Source organism: Triticum aestivum, chromosome 1B, assembly GCF_018294505.1.
Source record: "Triticum aestivum cultivar Chinese Spring chromosome 1B, IWGSC CS RefSeq v2.1, whole genome shotgun sequence".
Taxonomy (NCBI): Eukaryota; Viridiplantae; Streptophyta; class Magnoliopsida; order Poales; family Poaceae; genus Triticum; species Triticum aestivum.
Genome location: NC_057795.1, coordinates 168,549,981 through 168,558,550, shown reverse-complemented (window position 1 = coordinate 168,558,550; position 8,570 = coordinate 168,549,981). Strand labels below are relative to the sequence as shown.

The window sequence follows — 8,570 nt, the reverse complement described above, 5'->3', positions numbered from 1 at the left end:
TTATAAAATTGTAGGATTGTGTAATTTTAATTATGTTTTAAGCTTCAAAATGGTGTTTTGGATTTTTCTCAAACTAAAGAACAAAAAAATAAGTCTGGTTTGTGTAGCCTACAAATTTTTTGGTATTATTATGAAATTGTAGGATTGTGTAAATTTAATTATAAAACATGTTGTTTTGGGTTTTCCCAAACTAAAGAATAAAAATTCGACCACAGTGGGAGTCGAACCCACGACCTTCTGATCCGAAGTCAGACGCGCTAATCCACTGCGCTATGCGGTCGTCTGTGCGGAAACTATGATTGTACATTATATTATCTGTCTAGATGCAAAAAAGACTTTCACAACAGGAACATGGAGCCAGTGCCGGGCCTGGGCCTAGGTGATTTTTTTTTGCATGGTAATACGTGTCTCATTTATATAGAATAAAGATCAAGTTACAAGGCACGTAAGCACCGACCATACATGACTAAAAAGATAGAAAAATCCTATGCAAAATACCAGCGCCTGTCCCTTTCTTTCGACACCACCGAAGCGGCCACCAAAGGGTAAAAAGACAGATCACCTCTTCGCCCAAGCTCGACGCGGCTCCATCGCTGATCAGCAGCTTTACGGACCTCCAAAGTAGTTTGCCAAAAGCAAAACCATAGCCGTTGAAAGAATCAGACCGGGGCAACATGTCCCCGGACACGCCATCAAACTTTAGAACTGACACCCTCGCATGACGACGACGTTGGAGAAGGAAACCAGAACTGCCCGCCTTCGACCACAGACCCAACACAAGATACTCCATCTTTCAGCTGTCACTTGCGTAGACAACTGCCTGCGCGTACTCCTGAACGACAAAACCTCCCTGCTCCACCATGACGTCAGAGACAACGCCACAGCAACGGGGACAGAGCAGAAGGAGAGACACACCAGATGGAATTGCCGCCGCCGCCTCGTCAACACCATCCATGAACCCTAACGCTATCGATCTGAGGGATCGACAGAGACACGATACCATCAACTCCGAGACGCCGCCATGAAGGACACCGCCGGTGTGGGAGTGGGGTTGAGGCAGATTTATTCGTCCGGGCGCCGCTACCACCACCCCAACTACGCACCACGACCTACAAATCCAAAACCTAATTGCAGAGCGGAGGAACGGGGTCCCCCCTCCCTCCGGCCGCCGGAGCAGCAGTCGAAGGGAGAGAGGGCCAGCGCACCGGCCGGTGAAGATCGGAGGAAAAAGTGCCTCGCCCTAGTCGCCTGGTGGCGGCGGCTAGGGTAGGAAAACGTCTCGCACCCTGTGAAGTATACCCTATCTGTCTGGCCTAGGTGATTGATTAGGTGTTCAAGGACGGTTGGCATCGATTTTTCTACGAAGACGTACAATCGCACACACAGCATACACACATTTATATACGTGTACAGTATGAAAATCACCGTGTTATACTTATGACGCATTGGTCACCCATGTGAAGATTTAATGATGAAGATGAATACCTAAGAACCAGAGTTTGCTTTAATTTAGCTGAATTCAAAGTTTATTTTAAATATAATTGGTTTTTTTAGGATTAATACGATTGAGATTAGATTAAGAATTATTATTTTGAACACGGTACAGATGCAAGCGCTCATACATACTCTTAGAGTATAAGTCTATTCATATTGTAATCTATCTCTATTAGTCTAGTCTTGGAGCCCAAGCTTTGTAATCTATATAAACAGCCCTTGAGGCCCCGATCAATACAACAATTACTTCTCCAATATCTCAATCTATCATGGTATCCGACGCCTAGGTTTTCCGCACCTGGTATGGCTCCGCCACCCGCGCCGCCGCCCCGGCCAATTCGGCCCTTCTTCTCCATGGCCGAGTTCCGTGCCGCTGGTGCCCCATCCCCTACCTCCTCCTCTACAACTACCCAAACACCTCCCCCTCCAAACCCTATGTTCTCCCTAGCCGACACCATTGCCGACGTCTCTCCCTTCATACCAATCTCATTAGACCTCGGCATCCACAACTACTACCATTGGCGCCACCTCTTCATCATCCATCTCGGGCGCTGCGGCCTACGCCACCACATTGATCCCTCCTACCCGCCACAGCCCGCTGATCCTCGCTGGGTGAAAGATGATCTCGCGATCATCCAGTGGATTTACACACGCATCTCCACGGAGCTTTTCAATCTGGTGTCCGACGATGACGCCACCGCCGCCGATCTCTGGGCTTCCCTTCAACAGCTGTTTCAGGACAACTCCGACGCGCGAATCAACGCGCTCAACACCGAGCTACGCACAACCATGCAGGGAGATGTCCCAGTCTCCATCTTCTGCCAGCGAATCAAGGCTATTGGCGATGAACTCCGTGAACTTGGTGATCACGTCGAGGATCGCACTCTCATCAACGCCCTCCTCCAAGGTCTCGGCGATCAATTCGAGAAGCAGCAGTCCTTCATCCCCATGCTCAAGCCGTACCCCACCTTCAAGGAGGTCCGCTCGATCCTCCAACAAGAAGAGAAGAACCAGGCTCGCAAGGCGCAACGGGCGCCGCAGGTGTTTCATGCTGCCGCGCCCTCTTCTGCAGCTCCCACGCCTGGGCTGCCGCGGCAACCGACCGCCCCTCCAACTCCTGCTGTGGCTGCCGCGGCCTCAACACCACCACCAGGCTGGCGCCCGAGCCCCAACTACAAGGGCAAGAATCCCGTCTACCGGCCTCCTGCATCTCGCCCTGCCGGACCTGCACCAGCCTCGTCATCCACCGCTCCCGCGCCACCAGCTCCGTCGCCATGGCCTCCTCAGCATGATCCTTGGACTGGCCTCGTCCAGGCTTGGTCGATGCCATGGTCGGCCCCCTCGCCGTATGGTGCCCCTCCTGCGTACACGGGCACGTGGAGCCCCGGTCTTCGTCCAGCCACAGGCTCTCCGGGACTCCTTGGACCCAGGCCGCCGGCGCACGTCTACACCGCCACTCCTACTCCGCCTACCAGCACGCCAGGACCGCCGTCGCCCTACAACACCATGCCGGCCTTCTACGGCAACATGCAGGCCCCAATCGCATACTACCCATCCGCTATCCCCTACGTCAACATGCAAGCTCCTGGCCCCTCTGCTCCTCCCCAACAGCCAGCTTGGGACCAAGCCGCCTTCATCAACGCCATGAACAATTTTGTCCTCAACGACGCAGGTACGGATTGGATTTTCGATTCTGGTGCATCAATGCATATGTCTTCAAATATGAATTTATTGTCAGCTTGTTTTCCTTCTGCTTTTTCCACTATCACCATTGGCGATGGCTCCACCATCCCTGTTTCATGCACCGGTCACTCTTACATCCCTTCCTCTCATGCCAATTTTCTTCTACGCAATATTCTTGTGGTTCCTTCCATCATCAAAAATCTTATTTCTGTTAGACAATTTTGCATTGACAACAAAGTTATCCTGGCCTTTGACCCTTTTGGTTTGTCTGTGAAGGATCTGACAACGGAGGCGGTCCTCGCTCGGTACAATAGCACGGGCGATCTTTATCCTCTTCATGGCGCGCCCACATCCACCTCTCGTGCCATGCTCGCCTCCGTTGATCTATGGCATCGTCGTCTCGGTCACCCCAGCAAAAACACTTTGACGTCTTTACTCCAAGAATTTTGTATCCCTAGTTCTAGCAGTCCTCATAATCCCTCTCTCTGTAATGCATGTCAATGTGGCAAACATGTTAGATTACCTTTTGGAACCTCTACTACCATTAGTACTTTTCCTTTTGAGTTACTTCACTGTGATTTATGGACCTCTCCAGTCCCTAGTGTTTCTGGTTATAAATATTATCTTGTGATCTTGGATGATTATTCTCACTATACTTGGACCTTTCCTCTTCGCGCTAAATCTGAAGTACCTGCAATCTTTCTCAACTTTCGACAATATGTAATCACACACTTTGGCTTGCCAATTCGATTTATTCAATGTGATAACGGTCGTGAATTTGATAACACCCAAAACCGCACCTTCTTTCTCTCTCAAGGCATTCTTCTTCGTTTTTCATGCCCTTATACATCTTCTCAAAATGGTAAAGCTGAACGCTGTCTTCGCTCTATTAATGATGTTCTTCGCACATTGCTTTTACAAGCTTCTCTTCCTTCCCGTTTTTGGGTTGAAGCCCTTCGCACCGCCACACTACTTCTTAATATTCGACCAACTAAAACTTGCCCTCTTTATTCGCCTTTCCAATCTCTTTTTCTCTCCCACCCTGACTATTCTTTTCTGCGTGTTTTTGGCTGTCTATGCTTTCCCAACATCGCCTCTACCGCCTCCAACAAACTAGAACCACGCTCACTACCTTGCATTCACCTTGGTCTTTCTGATGATCACAAAGGATATCGTTGTTTCGATCCATCTTCTGGTCGTATCATTCTCTCTCGTCATGTCACATTCGATGAAAATACTTTTCCTTTTTCTGTCACTACAACCACAACACCAATTCCACCACAATCCGCCACCACCAAAACCCCTTCCCTAGTTCGTCCTTCGGTCATCTCTGCTGCCATGGAATCTTGTTCCGTCTCTCAGCCGGAATCGCCCACCGTCAGCCACCCTCCTGCCCCGTCCCCCACCTCTCCCGCAACTGCATCCTCTACCCCAGCCGTCTTTCCCTCACCACATCCTACCACGGCAACCACCTCGACACCCACCACCTCTGATTCTTCTTCCTCACCGTCTTCTTCAACCGAAAACCCACTGCCACCCAATGCCGTTCTTATACCACCGCTCACCAATGATCATGTCATGTGCACCCGTGGAAAACGAGGATTTCTTCTCCCCACCAAACGTCTCAATCTTACCGCCACCCCAACCATCTCTCCTATTCCAACCAGTTATAAGCGAGCTCTTCTTGACCCTCTCTGGCTTTCCGCTATGCGCGATGAATTTGAAGCTCTTCAGCAAAATAATACATGGACTCTTGTTCCCAAACCTCCTGGTGTTAACATTGTTTCTGGCAAATGGGTTTTTCGTCATAAATTTCATTCCGATGGCACTCTCGCTCGTTACAAAGCTCGTTGGGTGTGTCGTGGTTTCTCCCAGCAGCATGGTATTGACTTTGATGAGACTTTTTCTCCTGTTGTTAAACCAAGCACTATTCGTGTTGTTCTTAGTCTTGTTGTTTCCTCTTCTTGGCCTATTCATCAACTTGATGTTAAAAATGCTTTTCTTCATGGCACTCTCAATGAAACTGTTTATTGTCAGCAACCCTCTGGTTTTGAGAATCCCTCCTCTCCAAATTTTGTTTGTCTCCTCCACAAATCTCTTTATGGCCTTAAACAAGCTCCTCGTGCATGGTTTCAATGCTTTGCTACTTTTATTCAAACCATAGGCTTTATTCCCTCCAAATCCGATTCTTCTCTCTTTGTTTATCAGTCTCCTACTCACACTGCCTACCTCTTGCTTTATGTTGATGATATCATTCTCACGGCTAGTTCTGATTCTTTTCTTCAACATACCATCTCTTCTCTCAATCGGGAGTTTTCCATGACAGATCTTGGTCCTCTTCATCATTTTCTAGGTATTCATGTTTCTCGCACAACATCTTCCCTCTTTCTTTCTCAACGATCATACATTTTGGACTTGCTTTCTCGTTCTGGTATGTCTGATTGTCAACCCTCTCGTACTCCAGCCGACGTTGGTGCTAAACTGTCGGCTGATGGTGATCCTCTTTCTGATCCTACTTTATATCGTAGCATCACTGGCGCTCTTCAATATGCCACTCTTACTCGTCCTGAAATCTCCTATTCTGTTCAGCAAGCCTGTCTCTTTATGCATGATCCTCGTGCTCCTCATCTGGCTCATGTCAGACGCATTCTCCGCTATTTAAAAGGCACTCTTGATCACGGTCTCCTTATTAATTCTTCTTCACCTACAAGCTTGACAGTTTATTCTGATGCAGACTGGGCAGGTTGTCCAGATACTCGACGATCTACATCCGGATTTTGCGTTTATTTGGGTGATAATCTTGTTTCTTGGTGTTCTAAAAGGCATGTAACAGTTTCCAGGTCTTCTGCTGAGGCTGAGTATAGGGCGGTTGCTCACGCTGTGGCCGAGGCGGTGTGGCTACGGCAGCTTCTCGTTGAACTTCATCGTCCGCTCCCACGTGCTACCATTGTTTACTGTGATAACATCTCTGCAGTCTACATGGCTTCCAATCCAGTTCAACATCGTCGCACAAAGCACATTGAGATTGACATTCACTTTGTTCGTGAAAAGGTGGCTCTTGGCGAGGTTCGCGTTCTTCATGTTCCTACAAGTGCCCAATTTGCTGACATTTTTACCAAAGGACTCCCGACTACATCGTTCACCGACATACGCTCCAGTCTCAACATTGTTTCACCTGACGTTGAGACTGCGGGGGGATCTTAGAGTATAAGTCTATTCGTATTGTAATCTATCTCTATTAGTCTAGTCTTGGAGCCCAAGCTTTGTAATCTATATAAACAGCCCTTGAGGCCCCGATCAATACAACAATTACTTCTCCAATATCTCAATCTATCACATACGTGCATACACTCACCCCTACGATTGTTTTTTTAGGATTAATATGACTGAGATTTGGATTTAGAATTGAGCAGTGAAACGGTAACTACAAGGACAAACACATTTTGTAGAGAACTTGCCTGCTTTATTCATATATTTATTTTGGGAAACTTCTGATCTATTCATCTTTAATCATGGCACTACAACGAACACCAGAAATAAAAATTATATCTAGATCCCTACACCAGCTAGAGACGACTAGAAGCACTGAAGTGAGTCGAAGGTGTGCCGCCATCATCGCCCCTACCTCGCCGGAGCCGGGCAAAACTTATTGTAGTTGACAGTCGGGAATCGCCGTGCTAAGGCCTCATAGGACCAGTGCACCACAAACCCTTCAGGAGCTTTACGACTCCACCCACAAGGATATCTGGAAGGTGCTCTTTAAGTCCGACAAATCGTGGCCGGGCCCCGCCGAGGACCGGGGGTATCAATCATCCCATTCTCCCAGCTCGGTAAGTCACAGCCATACTCTGTCTATTCATGCTTTAATTGGCACATCATGTGGGAAACACCCTAATCGTATTTCATTGTAACCTTAGGGATGGGTAAAGAAGGTGGAGCGGCTACATTGTCCAGCCCCCCTGCCAGATGAACCAGCCGGACCTCTTCTGACGAAGATGTTGGTCCCCGCGCCTTACAAGGCGCCAAAGAAGGAGGCCTCCAAGAAGGTCAAGAAGACCCGGGGTGGCCTTCACCGTCGCGAGGTTTCGGACGCTAGATCCGAAGACTCCAGCGATGATCCTTCGTCCAAGGACGAAGAGGATGAAGCAGAGGAGGATGAGCCCCACTCTAATGGTGGGAGGAAGAGGACGGCCTCCGCATCTCTGGAGGCCGGATCGCCCAAGAGGGGGAAGCATTCCCTCCCAGGGGCATCCCCCACGGCTGCCGATAGCAGCCCGGAGTGGGATCCCAGGGCCCAGCCCCTGGAGAAGTCGTAAGTATCCGAACACGCATACGCGTCCGGGATCGTTTTTTGGGTATAGTGGTTTTGACTGTTGCCTACATATTGCACAGTCCGGCAAGGTCCTGCGCCATCCAGTCCTCGTCAGAGGATTCACTGGACTCGGACGCTATGACGAGCGAGACGCCTCCGCGGGCCCCTTCCCCCAAGTCTAGGCGCGACACCGAGGTGTCGTCTCGACAAGACCCGGACCAGGGGGGACATATCCCTGGTGCCGAACACGCAGGGATGGATACGGCCCCCGGGACCTCTAGGGTTCTGGGATCGAGCAAGCAGCCCCCCCTGATGGGGGGGGCAACCTACGCCGCCGGCGTCCTCTGTTCAAGCAGAGCTGCCTGGCGGTCTATTGATAGCGTTGAAGAATGCGTCTATTGTCGACGAGCATCGGGCCCTTGTGGGCGAGGTGGTTGAAAGGATTCGGTCCGCCGAGAGCGGGCTGAACGCATCCTGCCTTAGTCTTATAAAGGCTTTTGAGGTATGTCTCCTAGGAAACCTTTAAGGAATTGTCATAATATAAGTAGTAGCCCCTGATACACTGTCCGGCGAAAGAGACAGAGCCGGGCAGGGGATCAAACCCCCTGCCTTCGCAGGAGCCTGTGTAAATGACGTATACCCTTTGGTGTGAAAACAGGTATCCGCAGAGAGGACTTCCGCTTTCAAGGCGGAAATGTCTGAACTGAAGCAGAACCTTGCACGGTCCGAGGAAGAACCCAGCCATGTGAGGAAGCAACTGGAAGACAAGCAAGGTATGTTGAAAACATTTGTCTTGAAGTTGGCACGAACGAATGGTTGTGCAGAATAAAAAAATTAGTATTGTGTGCTCTAGGAGCGTGTGCCAAATACGAGGCACTAAAGAAAGCTTTGGCTGATGCCAACAAGAAGGCTGAGGCCGAACAGGCGCTTCGTGAAAAACACGAGGCCAGGGTTATCACCGCTGAGCGGGAGCTCCAGGAAGCTGTGAAGAAAAGCGAGAACTTAGAGCAGAGTCTAAAAGGAAAGAATCCGAGCTCGCCCAAGCTCTCGAGGATGCAGAAGGTGCTCGGGAAGAAGCCCG

The 8,570-nt window shown here is 49.7% G+C and overlaps 1 non-coding gene across 1 annotated transcript; it reads right to left on the bottom strand.

Moving 5' to 3' along the window:
* Positions 1 to 206: 206 nt before the first annotated feature.
* Positions 207 to 280, bottom strand: TRNAR-UCG (transfer RNA arginine (anticodon UCG)). The gene has a single exon. It is a non-coding gene; the product is annotated as a tRNA-Arg (tRNA).
* Positions 281 to 8,570: the final 8,290 nt, after the last annotated feature.